The following is a 19340-nucleotide window of genomic DNA, read 5'->3' as shown; positions in this document are numbered from 1 at the left end:
GGGCCTGACCCCAATTTTTCTGTTAAAGGCCTTTTAGCTTCAGTTTTAAGAGCGGTTTTGTTTCTTGCAATATTCTGATACTTATGCTGTATCAAAATCAGGAATGTTAAAAGTATTTTGGCAGTCTAAACTCAATTTAGGCAAAACTGAGTTTTAAATGAATTTCCTATCCATTGAAGAACTTTACTTTCATCATCTGTATTGAAGATTAAATGAGACTACGACTGTATATAGTACAACTTTCCTGGTACATAATACATAATAAAGGGAAAAAAGCTATCAATAGTTTTGTGAGACTGTTTTATATTACTGAGTGTCTAAACATCTCAACTTGTATTGATATTCTCTAATAAACTGACAGATAAAAATAATCTAATATACCAAGAAAATAATTGAAGTTTCTTTGTTTGGAAATGATAAACCAGGAATTGCCATACGCTATTTTGAAGTTAATAAACTTGATTCCTTTTAGCTATTTCTTGTCTTGTGGATTTCAGTTGCTTTTAAGGCAGTTCTCAAATTTTAGTGAGCATATAAACTTTCTTGGAAAAGTGCAGATTTTGGATCAAAGGTCTGAGGTAGGGCCTGAGATCCTGCATTTTTAAAAACACCAGTAATGACAACACTGTTTGCTATGGTTTGAAAATTTCTCCCTTCCAAAATTCATTTGAAATTTAATCCTTAACATTGGCAGTGTTGAGAGCTGGGGTCTTTAAGATACAATTGGGTCATGAAGGTTCTACCGTCATGAGTGAATTAATCCATTCATAAATTAATGGGTTAATGGATTAATGGGTTATCATGAGTAGGACGGGTGGCTATAAGAACTGCAGGAGAGACTTAAGCTAGCATGCTCGGCCCTCTTTCCACGTGATGCCCTGTACTACTTTCGGACTCTGCAGAGAGTTCTCATCAGCAACAAAGCCCTCAATAGATGCAGCCCCTCAACCTTAGGTGTCTCAGCCTCCATAACTATAATAAGTTCCTTTAAAAAATAAAATACCCAATTTGGGGTATTCTGTTATAAGAAACATAAAACAGACTAATATAGTAAATTGAAACCAAGAAGTTGGGGATTGCTGATGAAGTTGTTTCAAGTGATACCTGAAAATGTAGAAGTAGCATTGAGAATGGGCAGAAGGTGGAAGAATTTGGAGGAGCCACTAAAAAAAGCCTAGATTCTGGTGAGGGCTTAGAAGACAAGAGGACTAGGGAAAGTTTGAAACCCCTTAGAGATTGCTCAAGTGGTTTTGACTCGAATGCTGGCAGAAATATGGACAGTAAAGGTCATTCTAATGAGGCTTCAGATGGAATTCCTGAGCAACAAGGTCTTGAAAATTGGAGTAAAGCTCATCCTTGTTATAAATTTGCAAATAACTTGTCTGAACTGTGTCCATGGCTGAGGGCTTTGTGGAACTTGATAGTGAAGAACTAGGGTATCTGGCAGAAGAAATGTCTAAACAAAATATAAAAGGAGCTGCATAGTTACTTTTGGTTACTTTCACTGAAATTTGGGAGTAAAGTAAAAATTTAAAGACAGAGTTTATAATTAAAAGTGGAGCAGTGTAGAAAGAGTTAGAAAAATTTCTGCTTGGCAACTTAAAGAGCGAAAAAAAAAAAAAAACATGATTAAAAGAGGAAAAACCAGGGGTATAGCCCAGGAACTCTTTGCTAAAGGGACTAACATGGATAGAAGGGAGCTGGGTGCTATTCCTCAAGACAATGAAAGTAAGACATCAAATGAATCTTGGAGATCTTCGAAGCTTCTCCTCCCATACTGGCCCAGAGGGCTAGGAAGGAAGATGATTTTAGGAGACAGACCCAGGGCACTCTCTATAGGCTCACTCCCCAGGGCTGCCTCAGGACTCTGGTCCCTGCACCCCCAGCACAGTGCTTTTTCAGCTGTCCCAGCAATGACACAAGCAGCCCCAGGTGTGGCTCATGTTGCAGCTTCCGAAGGTGCAGATCATAAATCTTAGCAGCATCCACGTGGTGCTAATGCCACAGTCTTGGAGAAAATAGTAGCTGTGGAGGCTTGGCAGCATCCACCCAGATTTCAAAGGATGTTGTCAAAAGCCTGGGGGCCCAAACAGAGACTTGTCACAGGGAAGGAGCCAATGGAGCCCCTATTAGAGCAGGACAAGTGGAAATGTGGGGTTGCAGCTGCTGCAGATAGTTCCCAGCAGGGCTTTGCTTAGTAGATTTATAGATGCAAGGCCACAACAGTGAGTCCCCACTAGGGCAATGCCTAGTGGAGTCGTGGGAACAAGACTGCCCTGGGGACCCCAGAACTGTATAGTCCCTGGTAGCATGGAATGCCTACATGGGAAATCTTCAGGCACTAGATTCCAACCTGCATGAGCAGCCACCTGGTCTGTACCCACCAAAGCTGTAAGGGTGGGGCTACCTGAGGCCTCAGGGGTCCAAACCCTACTCCAGTGTGTCTAATAGGTGGCACATGGAGTACAAAATAATCATTCTTCAGCTTTATGACTAATGTCTGCCTTGCTGGGTTTCAGATTTGTTTGGGGCCTGTTACTCCTTTCTTTTGGAGTGGGAATATCTGTCTTATGCCTGTACCACCATTTTATCTTGAAAGTAGATAATATTTTGTGATTGCAGAGTCTCACAGATGGGACTCCGGACTTTGAACTTTTGAATTCACTCTGGAACAAGTTAAGACTTTAAGCTTATGGGGTTGGAATTAATGATTTGTATGTGAGAAAGACATGAGTTTTGGGGGGCCAGGGGTAAAATGCTCTAGGTTGAATATTTGTCCCTTCCAAAAGTCATGTTGAAATTTAATCTCCCATGTAACAATACTAAGAAGTAAGGCCTTTCACAGGTGATTGGGTTATGAGGGCTCTGCCCTCATGAATGGATTAATCTACTTGTGGTTTCATGTATTGGTGGATTAATGGGTTAATGGATCCATGGGTATGGAAGTGGGACTGGTGGCCTTATAGGAAGAAGAAGAGAGACCTGAGCTAGCACACGCAGCTCCCTTGCCATGTGATGCCTTGCACCATGCCAGGACTCTGCAGAGTCTTCCTACTAGCAAGGCCCTCAGCTGTTGCAGCTTCTTGATCTTGGACTTCTCAGCCTCTATACTGTAAGAAATGAATTCATTTTTTTCATAAAATACCAGTTTCAGATATTCTGCTGTAAGCAACAGAAAAGGCACTAAGACAGTGTTGAACCATGGAGGCAGAGGCAGTACTTTAGCAGCAAGGTGGTACATGATAGATGCTGCATAATACATCCTCCTGTTCTCTCCCATTGTATGTCCCCCTGCACCCTGAATGTACACCTTTAATATTATTTGTTTCCATTGTTACAATATTTTTCATATTGTACTTTCTTCAATCTATTGTAAGCTTTATGAAAACATGCCTTCTCTTATTCACTGCTGTCCCCAGTACTCAGGGTGCCAGAACCTTGGCAATGAATTTCATGGCTAAAAAAATATCAGAAAGTCAGAGATTGAAAGCCTCTACGTGAATGTAATTATGAATATAGTTGCTATAAAGATTCATATGCAGGTATTTGGGTAGACATAGTTTTCATGTCATTGGGGTAAATACCTAAGAGCACAAGCAACAGATTATATGGTAAATTTACGTTCAGCTTTGTGGCTATAGGATTTCGCATTCCCACTATCAATAAATTAAAGCTCCTATTGCTCCACATCCTTACCAACAGACAATCTGATTGCACAGCTGTCCTGCTTAGTCACCTTGCTACACAGTATAGCAGAATAAAATGCCTGTTGGCAAATTTGTCTAAAATGCTCCTAGCTAAAAATCTTGTTTTGATTGTATCAATTTTTTAGCAAACTTTAAAGTTTTAAAAGAACTCTATTTTAATATAAAAATTAAAGTTAATAAAAAGATAATTATGCATTTAAGAGAGTATCAAGATTAATAAAATTTCTTTAGTAAATCGCGAGCAAGAATTAAAGAAGCTGCTGGAAAGTATGTTAAGGGTGAACTACAACTTGAAATAATTTATCAGTAGAGATATACCAGGAAAAGCCTCCACATAAATGTTGTATTAGTAGTACTGATTATTTTAACAACATTAAGTGTCTGATAAGGAATGACACAGGATTTTGGACTGTGCCAGTGGAAGTGTCTCTTTCAGATAAATTATCACTCCAGTGTCAACTGTCTTCTCTAACGAAAATAAATTTGTTAAAAGATACAAAATAAGGGATAGATAGGAGTAATAAGTTCTAGTGTTCTATAGCAGTGGGATGACTATAGTGAACAATAATATATGTTTTCAAATAGCTAGAAGGGAGATATTGAATGTTTCCAACACAAAGAAATAATAAATAATAAATTAAGATGATAAATATGCTGATTACCCTGATTTGCCCACTCTATATTACATGCATTGAAACATCACTATTTACCCATACATATGTACAATGATTATATATCAACTAAAAAAGAAAAAGCTATTTTTAAACGTTTTATAAGATTATATACATTTTTAAAAATATTAGAATATTCTATTAGATTTTATAAGAATAAAGGATTATATGTATAATCTTTTTAAAAAGGACACATACCACATATGTATGTATTCTAAATATATTTATATATACAGAGAAGGTATTCAAGAAAATCTGTTCATGTCCTTCGCCCACTTTTTGATGGGGTTGTTTGTTTTTTTCTTGAAAATTTGTTGGAGTTCATTGTAGATTCTGGATATTAGCCCTTTGTCAGATGAGTAGGTTGCGAAAATTTTCTCCCATTTTGTAGGTTGCCTGTTCACTCTGATGGTAGTTTCCTTTGCTGTGCAGAAGCTCTTTAGTTTAATTAGATCCCATTTGTCAATTTTGGCTTTTGTTGCCATTGCTTTTGGTGTTTTAGACATGAAGTCCTTGCCCATGCCTATGTCCTGAATGGTATTGCCTAGGTTTTCTTCTAGGGTTTTTATGGTTTTAGGTCTAACATTTAAGTCTTTGATCCGTCTTGAATTGATTTTTGTATAAGGTGTAAGGAAGGGATCCAGTTTCAGCTTTCTACATATGGCTAGCCAGTTTTCCCAGCACCATTTATTAAATAGGGAATCCTTTCCCCATTTCTTGTTTTTGTCAGGTTTGTCAAAGATCAGATAGTTCTATACATATTTAACTTACCTGCACGTTGCGCACATGTACCATAGAGCCTAAAGTATAATAATAATAATAATAATAATAATAATAAAAATAATAATAATAAAAAAAATTTTAACCTAAAAAAAAAAAGAAAATCTAATAAATATTATTCTAAGAATATATTCACATTTTTTGCAACAAGTCAAATTTAAAGATGCCATTATATATCTTTATAACAGTTCTAAATGTTTATGTTCGAATAATATACTTCAAAATATCTCCTTGTGGTTTTAGTCTGCTTTTCTCTGATGACTGGTGATGTTGAACATATTATCATGTGTTTATTGGTTATTCATATATCTTATTTTGTGAAATATTTGTTCAAAAATTTTTACCATTTTATTGGGTTGTCTTATTAAATTATAAATGTTCTTTATAAATTGGTTACAAACCCTTTATTGGATATATGTTTTGCAAAAACATGTCTAGTCTGTGCCTTTAAAAAATGGTTTGCATCTCAAAGAATACTTTTAATTGGATAGAGAAACTACAAAGAAAAATTTTATAGAGAAATAACTAAGTATCTAGTTTATTTGTCATTGTAGCATGCACATATATTTTTAGAATAAATATATAGTTGAGTTATTTAAAACTTAAAACCAATCCTCAGCATAATTTTATAATTATTTTACCTGTTTTTATGTAGGAGAAAAAGAAGTGTTCTATAAGAAATCTGGACAAGACTCTGCAGGAAGTTAAGAGGTACTCATATCATCCTTCATTATACTTAAGGGGTATGCCGTTCAAAGAAAAATTGTAGAACATCAGACTTTAAGAAAGTAAAATAGAATTTAAAACCCTGTAAAAAATAAGCATTCTGGTGCTCTAAAGATAAATTTATAAGCATAGAGATATATTTGTGAAGTTTGTGTATAATAATTTAAAATTCTTTTACAACTTTAATGGTTTGTATATAGGAATTTTGAAAAATATGTGTGTATATACTTTGAAAATTGTGTAATTTAAAAGTGCAAAGTAAAATATGACTGTTTTATGAGACCACTATTAGTGCCAGTAGTGTACTCTTTGATATAATCAATTGTAGTAGTAATTTAAAAAATAAAGATGAATTCCCTTTAACATTTGAGCTATGTTAAGGATTAAGAAATGCTTCTCTTTGCTTTTAATTTAACAGCTTTATTGAAGGAAAATTGATATGCAAAACATCGTGCATGTTTAAAGCATACAATTTCATAAGATTGGCTTATGTACACAGCAGTAAAACCATAACAATAATCAAAATAATGACTATTCCAAAAGTTTCGTAGGGTCAAACTGTTATCCCTGTCTCCATTAAACTACAGATCTTATTTGTCATAATAGTCTTGTTTGCATTTTTCTGAAATTTTATATCACTAAAATCATACACAATGTGTTCTTTTATTTTCTGGCATTTTTCACTCAGCAAAATTATTTTGAGATTCATCTATATTATGTATATTAGTGGTTCATTCTTTCTTCAATGGCTTAGAATCTGCTTTGATGAAGAGGAAGTTTACATTTTGAAGTTGAGGCTTTCCATTCATTTCTCTATGGGATATACACAGAAATAAAATTATAAAATGTAAGTTCTTATGTGTTGTTATGTAGGGCATAGAAGTTGGTAATAAATATAAAATTTTACCTTTTTAATACTTTACAAGCTAACTATTATCATTTTATATATGGCTATTAAAGTGTGCATACATTTTATTATAAATGTATTTTTATTTTATTATATATAATAAATTTTATTATAAATAATTTATACAGTATTTCTATGAGCTAAAATTAATCTATCAAGCCTAGTTAACACTCATGTTCTTAGCAGGTCCTTAAAGGCAACTGTGAGTTAACGGAGACTGGTATTGAGAAAATCAGTCCTGATTTGTTTCTCCTGGAGTTTTCTTCTTTATGTGATCCATCATAAAAGGTTAGTTTTTATAGTATGTACAAAATACATGGAAAGACAGGTAGAAAGCCCAAATTGTTCTAGTCTACTGTATCAGTCTCTTGTTCTGAACCACTTCTTTTTTTTTTTTTTTTTGGTCCTCAGTGTCTCTAGGATGGCTGGCCACTTTTCTAGCATCAGTCCATACTATAGAAACTGAATATGTAGGACTCTGGTCAGCTTCAGGAAAACACACGTCCACATTCAGCACTTCTTGCCTTCTGCGAGTTGGGATTAATTTTTGAAACAAGATTTCTGGAGCAGGGAGATAAAAATATACATAATCATAATGGTACTGCTTCCAGTAAAAATCTCAAATATTGTAAATATTAACACGGAATTAAATGACAGAAAAATAAAAGGAACAAAATATGAATTTTTTCTTAATAGGCATTTCTTAAAATCACTGTCATGAAAATTACTAATTACAGTAGTTTACAAATCAGCATGTAAGGTAAAATAGAAATACTCTTACATTTATATAAAAATGTGAAAACTTTTCAAATTATCTCCTGTTTATTCAATAATAAATTTATGAAGCAAAAAATGTATGTAAATATATCTATATATACACACAAACACACATACATGTGCATATATATGTATATATTAATAAAATGTTTAGGTTATTTGAAACTTCTACCCAAAAGCTGAAGCACTCTTGAGTTTGGGAAGTTAGGATTCTGCTGCTGTCCTTTTTGTTGATTTGGTTCTTATCACATATGTCTTAACAGAATGACAGATTTAGGGAGTTGATTTTGTTTCACACATTAAAGATGAAGAAATCCCAGAAACTCAGAAATTTCTACTATTAGTTTTATTGCTTTTGGATAGATAGGGAGTATAAGAAGTTAGATATCCTTAGTTAATCTTAGCGAATTAAATCTATTGGAGTAAAACCACTGGGAAAGGATTTTTTTTTATCTTCAGCTTTGGACCTTTGTTCTGCAATAACTGCAGCCATTTGAAGTAAATTGCCCATTAAAGTACCACTCAGGCTTTTGACAAATTGCATCAAACTGTTTTCTTCCTCTGGGGAAACACAAACCTTTATTTTTTCTGCTTGACATATAGGTTGCTTGAACCAGCAGGCTAAAATGCTTTTAGGTGGTCTATAAGACAACCCAAAGAGGTTATATATGGTCTAGTAGAGCCCAAGTGAAGATACTGAATACAATCAGCTTATCTTGTATGATGACAAATAATTGGTCATGCTCTCATATCATTTATCATTTTGAAAAGAATTCTCACTTTAAACCATGTTATAGAAGAGGACTGTAATGGAACTGACAAAGACTATAAATTCTATGTTTGTTTAAAAAGTTATTGAACCATATGAAAATAATTCAAATTTCTGGCAACATACAAATTTAAAGCGCTGCTGTTGTTAGCAGTTACTATCTTACTTTTCAGTTGATGAAAGTTCAAGTTGCTAATAATAATAGAGATAAAAAATCAATTTTGATGAAAATACTTTTCAAAATCAAATTAGCAATAATCAAATATTCAAAGACAACTATACATCTATAGTTTAGATATTAACAGAATAAAATATTTTATTTTTTAATTTACATTATTTTAGCTATATGAAAACCATATCTGAATTGTTATTAGTAGTAAATAGCTATGTTATTCTATCTTCCCAGTGTATACTAGGAAAAGAAAAATAAACACAGTCTCCTTTTCTAACAGAAAGCTATTCACTTTAGCCTTGATTATTGATATATTGTGGTCATGTTATTTACTAGCAGTAAAAAAATGCTTTAGCTCATCAACAAAAAATTCTAATTTACAAATATGAGGAGATGGACATTAAACTAAAAATAATTTTTAAATTGCTTAAATGCTTTGATTTTAGAAACCATTTTATGATCTACAACATTTGGCAGAGTATAAAATGTATTATTTCATACTGAATCAATAGTCTGGAAGGTTCTGGGTAGTGTCACTTTCCTCAACTTTCATAACTTTGATGCTTCTGAATATAACAGGCCTGTTATTTTTTTTTCTTTTTTTTATTATTATTATTATTATTATTATACTTTAGGCTCTATGGTACATGTGCGCAACGTGCAGGTAAGTTACATATGTATACATGTGAACAGGCCTGTTATTTTATAGACTATTCCTGAATTTGAGTTTTTCTGATATTTCCTATTGATTAAATTCTAGTTATGAACATTTGGAAGGAATATCACAGACATGAGGCTATGTTTCTATGAGTAAGCATATGATTTTGATTTGTCACTTTATTATGATCTTAGTTTTGATTATGTTGAAGGCATGTCTGTCAGACTTCACTGTAAAACTATTCATTTTACATTTGTAATAAATAAGAATTTTGTGAGAGATACTTTGAGACTGTAAACATTCTATTCTTTACTAAACTTTTTATATATTCATTTATTTGTTTAGATCAGTAAATTTATTTATTATAATGCCAAAATTTTTCCCTATTTGGCCAAAGGAACACTTGTCAAGCAAGCTTTTCTGTCTTTTTGATATATCCCCATCATTCTTTAAGTGCTTTCTTATTTTTCTGGCACAATATTTTCCAGACCTACTTCCTACTTTCTCTGCCCCAGTCAGCTATTTCTCCAAGGAGGTCCAATTACTTTAGTAAAGAGTTATATTAAATCAAAATCTGGTAGTGAAGAATTATATTAAATCAAAATCTGGTAGATAGATGCGCTTTTTTCTCTGGGCCATGTGGGCAAATGCATCATGTGTCTAGCACATAAAAGTGTTACATGTAAATTATTTTTACCCTTTGAGTATTAAATAGTTGACCATACTAATAAATTTTTGTATGCAGTCATGTATCACTTAACAATAGGGATATACTCTAAGAAACGTCGTTAGGCAATTTTGTTAGTGTGAACATCACAGAGTGTACTTACACAAAACTAGATGGTGTAGCCTACTACACACCTAGACTATAGGGTATAGCTTCTTGCTCCTAAGCTACAAACCTGTACAGCACATTGCTGTACTAAATACTGCAGGCCATTTTAGCACAATTGTATTTGTGTATCTAAACATAGAAAAGGTACAGAAAAATATGGTATTATAATCTTATGACACCATTGTATATGCAGTTCATTGTTGACCAAAACATCATTATGTGGTGCATGATTGTGTTGTGAAAGTTGTCAGAATCAAAATGGAATAACTTGTGAAAAAAAAAAACTTGAAAAATAGAGTTAGAGAAAACCATAAGATGTGTAAATGCCTGATAACAAAAACTATGACAAAAGACTGCAAAAACTATAACCTTGCCCAAAGGCCATTAAAACATTACACTAAAAGTCCATCTGTGAGGATATTTACCTGGCAATTGCCTGTTAAACCTCAGAATTGTGTCACCCTTATTATTGGTCCTTGTAGTAAAGGGTAATTATCTCAAAACAATTTTGTAATTCTCTTCATTTTCTCCTTTAAAAATGTTTGTTTTCCTTTACTTCCCTGAGTACTCACATAGTTTACTATGGCATGCACATTCCCCTTTGCAATGCCCTATTCCCGAACAAATGTCATTTTCTTTTAGAGAGCCTCTCTCTGTTTGTTATTTAGGTTGAGAGTGTGCATGCATTTATAGGTTTTAAAGGACTGAAAAAATAGATCAATCCTGGCTGAAGTATAGGACATATCTTCTCAATTTTGTTCTCAATTTTGGCTCCATATTTTATGTACCTGAGGGAGCTTAAGAAAGTGAATGTCTCAGTCTACCCCCAGAGATTTTGATTTAGTTGGTTTGGGGGGTGGTCTGGGCATTAAGACTTTTTGGAAACTTCCCAGGTGATTCTAATGTGCAGCCAAGGTGGAGAGTTGGAGAACAGTTCTGGTAATACGCCACTATTTCATGTATGTTAATGGAGTCTCCTGATATGAGTAAGATTTCACCAGGACCTCTATTTCCTGGCTCAATTAGGCAGCTTCTGATTCAAAAAGTTCACAAGGGGTATGGGCATAGAAGACATTTCTAGAAAATGAATTATTTTACATTAGTTAGCTAGCTTGGAGAAATTATGAGTTTAAACTGTTTTTTTGCTCCACTGGCTTAAGTGGAGTTTGAAAGCAAGTCGTGGCCTCTTTGGACGCCTTTTCCCTAGGTTCATACCACCACTTTGGCCTTGTGGACATTACTATTATGAACATGAAGGATGTGTGGAAAAAGCAAGTTAGTAAAGGGTTCTTTTTTCCCCAAAACCTTATAGTAGAGCTGACCTTTAAAACATTTTCTCTGAGGTTCTGTGAGCAACCATCCTTGTCAGGATTAGTTCAAAGTTTCCCAATTTCATATACTTGACAGAATTATCTGGTAATTATATAATAATAATAATAACAACATAACGCAGATCCTTTGCCTCACCCCAGCTAGTCTCAGAAACACAACTGGTCAGCATAAGATTAAAGGGGCTGAGGAGAGCACCCATAGTAAAGCTTGCTAATGCAGCAGCCTTTTGAGATGCACCATGATACCTCAGCAATGACGTCTTAATAAGTTTTTATAAATTTATTGAGTCTAATGAATTTCTGTTAGCTCTGCTAACTCTTTCTCACTTTGCTCCTTTTGCAGCTGCTAATATGGGAAAGATTGAAATCAGCAAGTTTCTGGCTGTAAGCTAAAAGAGGCTCTTGAATCATATTTCCGCCTACTTAGCAAATTTCTCTTGCGACAATTGGATGTTATTTGGGGTTCCATACTAGCAGGAAGAAGTACAAGCAAAGCTAAGTCATTTTGAGAATAAATATTATCTCTGTATATATTTATAAATGTTATTTTCTTTCTTTTTTGAGGTTTATGATTGATCCTTGGCATGTGTCCACTTGTGTATTGCTCTACTGAAAACAGCCTAAAAAAGATTTTTCCCCTCAATGTGGAGCTTCTCTTTAGTTACAATTCCACTTTCTCCTTCACTTGAGTATCAGTCTTCAGAGAACTAGCATAACAAAGGAGTGGATACACATATACACAAAAAAGTCTATGAGAAAATTAGTACATTAAATTTGTGAAAGCTCATTTAAAGTAATTTTCTACTAAAAATTTTAATCAAATGTGTTAATCATATTTCTATGCTTAGTGATGTTAAATAAAAATTTAAAAGGTGGCAATCAATAAACAGAGATAAAAGCTTCTCAAGAATAAATGAAGTAATAAAAAGACTCACTAAGCTGAAGTGCCTCCTATCAACAGCAGCTGATAAAATATTAAAAGATTTGCCTTGTGTAATGTCTCTGGAGAGCTGTCTTACTGATGTACTAGGCCATGATTGACAACTTTGAGACTTTGCTGGAAGCGACTATATCTATAATATTATGCTGAATTGCATAGGTCTTTCTTCTTAAATGGGGCTAGAAATAACATACCACCAAGTGTTTGGCTTTTAGGAAATTGAGCATTTTCTTTAGTTCCAGCTGCAGTTTAATTTCCTCAGAATTAGACATTATGCAGTATCTGGAACGTAAAAAAACAAAAGCAAAAACAGGGTATTGTACCTAATGATATGTCAAATAATTTTGGAGGAATTAAGAAATCACTGGAAGAAATTACATGGGTGGGTAATGGTTTTTATGTCACAATAAATAATTAGTAATATTTACTGACACATTTCATGTGCCTGGTACTGAGCTAAATGATTTATGTGCATTGTTTGTATTAAGCCCCCAAAATTCTGTGGTGTATGTAATGATATTTCCATTTTTCTTGAGATAAGGAACTGAAACTCAGAAAAGTTAAGGAACTTGTCCAAGGTTATAGTAAGTGGCTTAGCTCAATTTTGAATCTAGATCAATCTGACTCCAACCAGCATGATGAACTGAAACTGACTATGAGGCTGGTGACACTCTAGGCATTTATTCACAAGAGGTATTGTGATGATGTGGAAGAGAATGTTGGATGAAGGAAGCAAGTACTAGAAAGATAGGAAAGACCAGAAAACACAGGGAAGTGCTATTTATTTGCTTTCCTAGTTCCAGTAACTGGGTGTAATAGGGAGGATGAAAGTAGACAGATGCCTGAAAACACTTTTGAGATTTATGTATAAGCAGCATGACTTCAGTGACCAAGCCACACAGAGTCTGGGGGTGGAACATTTTCTTTGGTCATTATGCCACTGCGGCATGGTTTGTCAGTGCAGTGAGAACTAAAGTATAGTGTGGTAACCTGAAACTGTTATGGCTATGGGTACACCTGGGTAGGTAGCTGTTCACCCCTTCACAGAGGGTAGGAGCGATGATAGCAAAGTACCTCTTCCCAGTAACTTTCAGAACATAGACATTATGTAAGATCTGAAGTTTGAAAACCTGAAACAAAAGCAGTGCATTATATCCAAGCACATTGGAGACAACTGTGGAGGAATCAAGGAACATCTAGCGGAGATTTAATGTTTTGGGGACTGTTTTTTATTTCAGAAGGTAATAAGTAAAAAACAGTGTGGCACAGTGGTGAACCTCAAGTTTCTGGGTAATGCTGGCATCTAAAGCATAAGGTAGGGAGAGTGGGGAGTCGGGCTGGAGAAGTAGCGAAGTTAAAACTATGTAAAATCAACTGATGAGACCAAATGCTAATAAACCACAACAATGGTAGCTGCAAAAAAAAAAAAAAAAAGAAAGAAAAAAACAATCAAACTCTAGGTATAGGGATGAACATTACTTTGTGTCATAAATTTGTCTAATATAGTTGCTGCTTCAGCATCCAGTTTTGGCTTGACATAGTCAAGGTGACCAGTCATGCCCTATCACCTTTGGTTTTATTAAAATTTTCCCTCCTCTAGTAGTTATTTGTGATATAGCCCTATTGTTCCCCATCTCACTGACCCCAAATTCAACACATGCCACAGCTGCTGGCCACAGTGAAAACTAATGGTCAACACCAGTCATGTGAATAAGATGTCCTTTCATGTGTTTTCTTTAAGCTAGCCTATCCACAGCCCCATGGGAAAGCCTAAAGAATAATACCTGTGGATTATAATAAAGACATAGTCTTACTGGTTCTTGCTCTCCATCTGTCTCTCTACACACTGGTCAAGCACACCCTTGTCTCCAAACTTCCCATTGGCCTCCTGTCAACACCTGTAACCACTCTGGACCTGGGAATAATACACTTCTTTTTTTTTTTAATGTATTTTGGTTTCACTTCCTCATTGTATCTCACCTGACACACACATACTATAGTGTTCTCAATATTATTTAATGTGTTTAACAAATCATAACAGATAATATATGATTGACACTGTGCCTCCTGATTTGATGCAATATGGACTATTCCACATCACTGGTGAAGTATTCATACAAAAAATATTTATCTTGAATCAAAGCAAGATTTTATACCAAAGTTCTAGTTCAAGTTACCTGATAAAGGAACATATTAAACAATACTATGAGTAAACAATCAGAAAAATAATAGATTATTCTAAAAATAATAGATTATTCTAAGTCTTCAGAAAACGATGGCCTTACAAAACAAATAAACAAAAAGCTTGTGTGGGTGTGTACATGCAAGGGTTAATCTCAAACGCAGAAAGACCAGAATACAATAACAAATATAATTCTTGAAAATGGATTTCATCTTGGTTTACCAAAAATAGCTATGAGGGAAATTTGGGTAAGAATTAGAGAATTCTGAATATAAAATGAATTAAAACAGATATTATGAATTAAGTTAATATTTTTGATGTGTTCTTTTGATATGTTCTTTTAGAATATGTAATATCCCTATTTATAGGAGATGTGTGCTAAATTATTTACAAATATTTGGGTATCTGAAATTTACTTTCAAATGCACCAAAAATAATAGCTACACAAAAAGAAATACATTAAATTTACTCTATAGTAGTAGTTATTCTTTCTGAGAGGTTTACACGGTATTTTCCTGTTCTTTTGTATGTATGTATTTTTAAAAGAACGTACGCCTGGCGCAGTGGCTCACGCCTATAATCCCAGCACTTTGGGAGGCCGAGGTGGGCGGATCACGCGGTCAGGAGATCGAGACCATCCTGGCTAATACAGTGAAACCCCGTCTCTACTAAAAACACAAAAACAAAATTAGCCAGGCGTGGTGGCGGGCGCCTGTAGTCTCAGCTAATCAGGAGGCTGAGGCAGGAGAATGGCGTGAACCCGGAAGGCGGAGCTTGTAGTGAGCCGAGATCATGCCGCTGCATTCCAGCCTGGGGGACAGAGCGAGACTCCGTCTCAAAAAAAACAAAAACGAAAACAAAAACAACATAAATAAATTGGTAATATATCTATTTTGATACAGTCATGGTTAACATAAATAATCATGGTTATATCCCTATAAAACCATGAATATACAGTAATAAATATTATAATTACAAGTAAATCACCATAAATAAGTTCCTTTTCAATGTTTCTACTCCCAGTTTTTAAATTTGTTTTGAAGTAATTGTATATTTTTATGGTATTTAGGTATACATACTATACTTTATTGTCAATTATATATTGTGGAAACAAGTTTATTCTTTCAGAATAAGGTTATTCAGCCCTGAGAAAATTGATTTATATTATTTCTTATTTTTTGCTATAAATAATTTTGTATTTAAATTTAATATTTACAATATACATTAGTATGCATATTAGTTGAAGTATTCCTTTAAATGTCTCATGGATTGTTTTTAATTTAATGTCACATTTTAAAATGTTATATAGATACATACTTAAATATTCAGAGATATTACTCTTCAGGTGTGAAACCTAGAATCATCACTATAAACATATAAAATGCATTTTGATACATCAGAATAAAAATGGAAAATAAATATCATTTCTGTTGAGCTTTTGAGGAGAAACAAATTTACTTAATAAAAATAATAGGAAAAGATGTAGCAAAGAATGATAAATAATATTACAAGCAAAATAATTTGACTAGATGTGATGGAAAATACAGCAATAAAAATAATTTCACAAAGATTAAAAAAAGGTTTCTTAAGACTATAACAAAAATAAGCTTACTAAGTCCCAGTTTTGGTCAAAGGCCAATTTGTAATTTTTATGCACGGCTACAACATATTAACTAGCAAGGATCACAGAAATTGCAAGTCATCTCTCCACATTGGTTATGAATATCCTTTATTGGTTTTCTCTAGTTCCAGGTGATGAAAAATCCTAAGTATCACTGAGGATTTGCTATAATTTAATGACTAGCCTTGATTTATATATTTACATCCAAATAGTTTTAACCATGATGTTATAAATAGTAATCTAAATACATAACCCTTTATCTACCAAAGTTGTATAAACAATTACTGATTTTGTCTTTTATTATCCTTTTGAAATTGTTCCCTTTCCCCTTTTGCTTCCCTTTATTACATATCTGCAGACAAAAAGCAATACTTGTCATGTGGTCAAAAACAGATGAAAAATATAAAGCCCCTCCTCCCTTTTTTTTCTAAATTGTTAGTGACTAAAGAGCAGGCACAATATTGTTAGTAAATTTTCTAAATGTTATTTCTTTGTATGTGCGGTTTCCTGATGCTTACACCTTTTCTTCATCTTGCATTGCCAAATGGCCCCTAGTACAGTGCCCTGTCCTCCAAGATGTCAGATAAATGTCTCACTAACTAAATATGTTATTTGTATTCAACTTCGTGGAATTAAGTTGTCATTTTTCTTATTTAATTTCTAAATCTAGAATTATTTGGTATAATCATATATCATTGTTCATTTAATTATCTTCTTATCAGAAAAATCTGATACGGTGAAATAATGAAGTGTTATGCATCATGCAAAGAAAAGGGCACACTTCAGAATCTGCAGGTTTCAACAATAGGTTCATTGATAGTCAATACAAGAGAAATTAGCTATCCAAATTTTGCAAAAACAATTGATATAAAGACTTCAAGCCTCTTAGGAACAAGAGAAAAAGAAAGATCAAATCTATTGGAACCAGTGTTGATGAACTTATTATTATGCCTATATTTTTTTTGTTTTATTTATTTATTTATTTATTTATTTATTATTATACTTTAGGTTTTAGGGTACATGTGCGCAATGTGCAGGTTAGTTACATATGTATACCTGTGCCATGCAGGTGCGCTGCACCCACTAACTTGTCATCTAGCATTAGGTATATCTCCCAATACTATCCATCCCCCCTCCCTCCACCCCACAACCGTCCCCAGAGGGTAATGTTCCCCTTCCTGTGTCCATGTGTTCTCATTGTTCAATTCCCACCTATGAGTGAGAATATGCGGTGTTTGGTTTTTTGTTCTTGCGATAGTTTACTGAGAATGATGATTTCCAATTTCATCCATGTCCCTACAAAGGACGTGAACTAATCATTTTTGATGGCTGCATAGTATTCCATGGTGTATATGTGCCACATTTTCTTAATCCAGTCTATCATTGTTGGACATTTGGGTTGGTTCCAAGTCTTTGCTATTGTGAATAATGCCGCAATAAACATACGTGTGCATGTGTCTTTATGGCAGCATGATTTATAGTCCTTTGGGTATATACCCAGTAATGGGATGGCTGGATCAAATGGAATTTCTAGTTCTAGATCCCTGAGGAATCGCCACACTGACTTCCACAAGGGTTGAACTACTTTACAGTCCCACCAACAGTGTAAAAGTGTTCCTATTTCTCCACATCCTCTCCAGCACCTGTTGTTTCCTGACTTTTTAATGATTGCCATTCTAACTGGTGTGAGATGGTATCTCATTGTGGTATTGATTTGCATTTCTCTGATGGCCAGTGATGATGAGCATTTTTTCATGTGTTTTTTGGCTGCATAAATGTCTTCTTTTGAGAAGTGTCTGTTCATGTCCTTTGCCCACTTTTTGATGGGGTTGTTTGTTTTTTTCTTGTAAATTTGTTGGAGTTCATTGTAGATTCTGGATATTAGCCCTTTGTCAGATGAGTAGGTTGTGAAAATTTTCTCCCATTTTGTAGGTTGCCTGTTCACTCTGATGGTAGTTTCTTTTGCTGTGCAGAAGCTCTTTAGTTTAATTAGATCCCATTTGTCAATTTTGGCTTTTGTTGCCATTGCTTTTGGTGTTTTAGACATGAAGTCCTTGCCCATGCCTATGTCCTGAATGGTAATGCCTAGGTTTTCTTCTAGGGTTTTTGTGGTTTTAGGTCTAACGTTTAAGTCTTTAATCCATCTTGAATTGATTTTTGTATAAGGTGTAAGGAAGGGATCCAGTTTCAGCTTTCTCCATATGGCTAGCCAGTTTTGCCAGCACCATTTATTAAATAGGGAATCCTTTCCCCATTGCTTGTTTTTCTCAGGTTTGTCAAAGATCAGATAGTTGTAGATATGCGGCGTTATTTCCGAGGGCTCTCTTCGGTTCCATTGATCTATATCTGTGTTTTGGTACCAGTACCATGCTGTTTATTTTTAAAAAGCAGAAAACATCTACTGATAATTTGACTTGGAAAATAATTTTTTTAATCAGCGTTTTAAAGTCTCACTTTCTATATCAATTTTAAATGATGATTTTGACTCATTTACCCAAAGTATTACATGATCGGACTTCCTCTTTATGATTTGAAATTTTAGGTCTCTGTCTGTAGAGTTTATTTTTAAAATATCTCTGTGCAACTTGCTTTTTACAACAAAAGTACATTCCTCAGAGCAGTTTTAGGTTCACAGCAAAACTGAACAGAAAGTACAAAAGATCCTGTATACCCGTTAATCTCAAACATGGACAGCTCCCCTCCCTCACTATCAATATCCTGCACCAGATGGTACATTTGTTGCAATCAATGAACCTATATTGACACATTATTATTACCCAAAGACCATAGTTTAAGGTTCACTCCTTGGTGTTGTCCTTCCTATGGATTTTGGTGAATGTGTAATGACATGTATTATAGTATCATACAGAGTAGTTTCATTGCCCTAAATATCCTCTAAACTCTGCCTACTCACTTCTCCTTCCCTCGACCCCTGGCAACCATTGATCTTTTCACCTTGTCCCTAGCATCTTTATCAGAATGTCTTGTGCAGTATGTATGAAAGAGGCCCTGTTCAGATAGGCCTCTTTCACTTAGTAATAGGTCATTAAGATTTCTCCCTGTATTTTTTTATGGCTAAATTGCTATTTTCTTGGTAGTGATGAATAATGTTGAATTGTCTGCATGTACCCCCATTTAACTATACATTCAACTATTAAAAGACATGGTATGACCCCATACTTAATGTAAATATCATAACCTGATTCCCTTTGCCAAGAATTGTATTTTGAATAGGCATATGACACTTCTCTGAACAAGATGTGA

At 34.2% G+C, this 19340-nt stretch overlaps 1 long non-coding RNA gene across 4 annotated transcripts in view; it reads left to right on the top strand.

Moving 5' to 3' along the window:
- Positions 1–15352, top strand: part of LOC129058066 (uncharacterized) — a 164529-nt gene extending 149177 nt beyond the window's left edge. For 2 of the 4 annotated variants that reach the window (XR_008522895.1, XR_008522894.1), the window contains exons 5-7: positions 5814–5869; positions 6978–7079; positions 11677–15352. This is a non-coding gene — a long non-coding RNA (uncharacterized LOC129058066). Of the gene's footprint in view, positions 1–5813; positions 5870–6638; positions 6732–6974; positions 7080–11676 lie in introns of all 4 variants that reach the window. The other 2 variants (XR_008522896.1, XR_008522897.1) reach the window with 2 other exon arrangements.
- The last annotated feature ends 3988 nt before the right edge of the window (positions 15353–19340 follow it).

Source organism: Pongo abelii, chromosome 11 (genome assembly GCF_028885655.2).
Source record: "Pongo abelii isolate AG06213 chromosome 11, NHGRI_mPonAbe1-v2.0_pri, whole genome shotgun sequence".
NCBI classification, from domain to species: Eukaryota; Metazoa; Chordata; class Mammalia; order Primates; family Hominidae; genus Pongo; species Pongo abelii.
This window is presented reverse-complemented; position numbering and strand designations above follow the sequence as displayed.